Here is a 4902-nt window from a genome sequence, read left to right as displayed (position 1 = left end):
CACACGGAGGCCCGGAGTAGGGCTGGGGTGCAGGCAGCCGCCGGGGCCGCGGGAGGAGGAGGCGGAACCAAGCTAGGCCGCATGAAATCCCCGGGCTAGATTTCCCCCGCGCCGGACGCCTCTGCCATGGCGGCCGGCACCGAGGAGGGCCACGGCCAGGCCGGGCCGGGCGCGCAGCAAGAGGAGGAAGACTGCGGGCGGTGGGGTGGGCAGCGGAGCCGGAGGGATGGGGGTCGCCGCGCAGCTGCAGCTGCCAGAGACCAGCCCGTGGCTGGCGGCCGGGCTGGGGCAGCAGGGTCGTTGTCGGGGCTCGACTCGGCCTCGCACGCCTCTCCGCGGCGACCAGTGGACAGTCCCCCTCCGCCTCCACCTCCGTCTTGGTCACCGCCGCCGCCCGCTCCCGCCGCCACAGGCACCGCCGCCGCCGCCGCGCACAAAGCCCCCCCCACCCCGACTCTCGGGGCGCCGCCGCCGCCAAATCCTCAGCCGCTCATTGGCCGCTGGCCGCGGCGCCAGCCGGGAAATGCAGTCCGGGGCTGGGGGCGCAGTGGGCTAAAGGAGGAAGAAGCCAGTCGGCGGGCGGAAAGGAGGGGCTGGGGGAGAACCTGAAACGCCAGCAGCCCGGCGGGGTCTCGACTAGAAGTGAGACCGCAGGCGATAAAGGCAGAGAGACAGAAAGGCACGACGCGGAGGAGAGTGAAAAACAAAACAAAACTAGAAGGCAGGATAGAGGTTGGGCCTGGGAGGCGAAAGTGTGCTCACGCGTGTTCTTTGATGGTTCTAACAGCACATGTCAATCACCAGGTGGGACTGCTCGGGGTGACACTGCGATGCGCTCCCTAGACCTTAGAAATCCCCTACAAACGGGCGCCCGGTTAAGATGAGCGGGAAAGGGGACAGCGATTTCTGTGCCTCCCTGGTTTTCTCCCGCCCGACAGCTGTCACAGAGGAGCTCCCTGTCCCACCGGGCTCTGCGTGTGGCAGCGATTTCCGACCGGAGCCTTGGGGGACAGTCTCGGATGGCAGGCTCCTCGGACGCCTCCCTGGCAGGCCCCGGGCCCCACACGCCTGCTTCCTTCTCGCCCCGCGGGCCCGGGGGCTTGTGGGTAACAGGGGGAAGGAAGGCAGAGCCTTCCGCACCCCAACCCAGAGGGACCTGCGGGCTTCCCGCCCGTCACGTGCCGGGCCCTGCGCTGCTCGCGGCTAGACCTGCGCTTTGAGGGATGAGGGCGTTTGTCCCAGACAGAGCTCACGTACGCAAGAATGAGAGGACGAAGCGGGAGTCAAGATTCTCTGTAACCCTATATCCCTTCCCATCCTAGGAAATTTATGTGAAACAATAGAAGGTACCAGGTACGTGACACAGTAAACTCGTCTTGCAGGAGTGGGTCGATTTGGTGATATTTCCAGGGGCCTGGTGATAATGACTTAGAACGGCGTAGCACAGACATGAAAGTACAAAGGAAACACAGGCAGCGACCAGATGAGGAAACCAATACTCCGTTCTGAGAATAATAAAGTCATATCACTAGACCTTAGACTCTCCATCGACGTTACAGTGCTGTATCTATTTGGTACCTTTACAGGCAATCCCTGCTACCTTTATCTTTAAATACCACTTAAACAGGAAATTAAAAGATTCCTACAGACCAATTATTTTCATGATTTCTAATTTTGCATTCGTTTAAAACACACACACACACACACACACACACACACACACACACACAACCCTGTTAATAATGCTAAGGATGATATTCAGAATTAAGCATTCCCATTACTGTTAATCATTAACTATTTCTAAATCTATGCTTATGTGGTTCCTATGCTTGTGGTACCAAAAGTTAAAGGAATCAACAAAAGCACATTTTTGTTTTAAATGTCTTCTCCAAAGGGGGCCACACCACCTGAGCTTATTTCAAATGTTTGATTCTATCTCCTGGAAAGAGAGGTTAAATTGCTCTTTTTATTTTTTTTCCTTTCCTATGATCCTTTCTATCTTCATCCTTCTTTCCCACCTTCCTGTATTGATAAGAGTTTAAAATTAAACTTCTGTGAAGTAAATGCATAGTCTCTTCCTGCATAACATACACATTGTTAATAATATTTGATTTGGAGCCATACTTAGGGAAATGGCCATTAAAATGATAATTTACATTTTTAGCATTTAACATCTTATGAGGTTCAGAGCATGTTTTCTATTCTTCATAGAAAGTGAGCAAACAGTTCATTAAGAAAGCAATCTGGGACTTCCCTGATGGTGCAGTGGTTAAGAATCTGCCTGCCAATGCAGGGGACACAGGTTTGAGCCCTGGCCAGGGAAGATCCCACATGCCATGGAGCAACTAAGCCCATGTGCCACAACTACTGAGCCTGGGCTTTAGAGCCCGTGAGCCACAACTACTGAAGCCTGCGCGCCTAGAGCCCATGCTCTGCCACAAGAGAAGCCACCGCGATGAGAAGCCCATACATCACAACGAAGAGTAGCCCCTGCTCGTCACAACTAGAGAAAGCCTGTGCACAGAAATAAGACCCAAAGCAGCCAAAAATAAATTTAAGAAAAGAAGATTTTTAATTTTTTCTAAAAAGAAAGCAATCTAACACAATTCTCAGGGCCAAGATTAGGGAGAAAAAAACATTTTTGTTTGTCTTCTGAAGATTATATTAAGAAACTCATTACATGATAAATCACTTATCCTGAAAGTCAAAAAAATCACCAGGCCTGATAAGAGAAGGCAGACATTGTTTTGAACCAATGGATTTCAATAAGAAAGATTCTTAAACCTTCCCTTTTTAAAATGGGATTGCTGACATATGGCCATGGTAGAAAATCTAGCTCATCTTTCAAATACTGGGCTTGGAATCGTTCATCTGGTTTATGAATACTTAATGATTTTCACTGTGCCTGGTTGTAAATGAATACAATGCATGAATAAGAATATTTCCCGGCATAAAATATCTCCCAGGGAACTGAGAAGAATATTTTTGCATCTTTTATGATCTTTTCCAGAAAAGTACATGTACATGATAGTGCAGTGATTAATTTATGAAATTAATATGAAAATTATACCTACCTAGCCTTTTAGAGTTCAAAATTTACCATCGGGAATTTTCAGGGAAGGAAAGGTAAAGAGACTTTATAAAGCTTTGTAGATTTTGTTAACTCTCGTAAACATAGAACGTGAAGTGAAGCCTTTCGGTCTAAAGTTGGGTATCAGACACGCACAAAGGGCCCTCTAGTGGCCAAACTGAAAAGTTTTGCCTATGTAACAGTGGATCCATTTGGTTATTAGCTAAAAAATGCTTTGTGGATTAAAAGCAGTCTACATTTTTTTAAAAAATGAAATTTTATATACCGCCATCTTTTATTCTTTCAAATGTGCAGCCCAGATGAGTAAGGTCTGTGGTCAGTCACATGTTAAGAGAAGTATTCTCCGTGTGAAAGCAATTCCTTCCTGTCATGTTAAAGTAGAGCCACCAAAATTTTGTTTTCCTTCTAGAGCCAGATAAAATGGATGGGTAGAGATAACTGGGGATAGAGTACATTTTTAGATCTTTCACTTTCCCAAGATGGCTCAGTTCCCCATCCTAGGAACTGAAGTGCCCCCAAACCTGCAGTGCCAATGTCATTGCACAGCTACTATAATATACATTTTAAATGTTATTTGAGAAACACAAACTACTGAACATAACCAATATCTGTTAAGAGAACATTTATAAAGCAATTTTATTTAGTGGAATTCAGATTTCCATATGAAGATTTCATAGCATTCCAGTTTTTGGCCCCGGATATAGGAGAGGGGGTGTTTTCCTCACCATTCCCGCCCTTTCTGCCACTCCCTCGCCTCACTGCTTTCCCCGCCCGCAGTTGCGGAGTTGGAAGGTGGGGGAATATATCAGAGTGATGTAATTGGTGACTCCCAGATAGTCACCATGGCGACTATCAGGCATATTACGCGACTGGTAGGGTAACAGCTTCTTTAATCCAGCTTCAAGGAAGGGTTTTTTTTTGGGGGGGGGGTGAATCCACAGCCTACAGAGTGTGAACAGGCAGAAAAACGTCAGTATTGAGACCCCCAGCATAAACACTCCTTAAACTAAACCCAGTAGAGAAGTCATTTCGCCGGTGAGAACCAGACCTTGCGGCCCCCTGGGCTGCCATCGCGAGGGACGCCTTAGCGCCCCAGAATCTGAGAGCTCATTGGTGGGTGGTGTCGTCACTCAGAGTGACGTAATGGCTGAGGAAAGAGGTGGAGCCATAGAGAGTTGGCTTCTGGCCCTTCTAGCTGGGGGAGCTGTGGGAGGAGGGGAATTGGGAAGGCGCTCAGGACTGAGGCAGCAGTTCCGGGGAGTCTGCCGTAGGAAGTAGGGGTGGGCGGGCCAAGTCCTCAGGCTGTTACTTGGTGGACCGCGCCTGCTTGTTTTCCTCCGGAGCCCGCTCCCTCCGCATCCTGCTCCTCCCATCAGCGCCCAGATTTCCAGACAGCTTCGAGGCCCCACCCCGCGCTCTCCTCAGCCCCTGACCTCAGCCCCCCGCCCGCACCCCAACTTTAGGGCTCAGCCTCCATCCCCCCTCTTTCCATGCTTGGCTTCCTCATTTCTTTTCCGTACCCTGTGTCCCGATTCTTCTCGCCTTCCTTCCATAAACTTGGATCGCCAAGGCTCTTGGTCCTCGTGCCTGCAACACGCCCGCTCCAAAAAAACCCCAAAGACCCCGCCCCCCGCCCCGGGACCCCAGCACAGCAAACACAGCCCAGCAACACACAACGCGCACAAAAGTCACCGGCTGGGGAGGCAGAGAGCGCGTTTTGCCCCCGTGACGTCGAGAATCTGAGGCAAGGGTAACGGGGGGAGCCTGGGGCCCAGGCGAGCGGGCCTGGCGGCGCATAAGCGCAGGCGGGG

The sequence above is a fragment of the Lipotes vexillifer genome, unplaced genomic scaffold (assembly GCF_000442215.2).
Source record: "Lipotes vexillifer unplaced genomic scaffold, Lipotes_vexillifer_v1.1 scaffold1383, whole genome shotgun sequence".
Taxonomy (NCBI): Eukaryota; Metazoa; Chordata; class Mammalia; order Artiodactyla; family Lipotidae; genus Lipotes; species Lipotes vexillifer.
The sequence above is the reverse complement of the archived record's forward strand: the minus strand, read 5'-3'. Positions refer to the sequence as shown.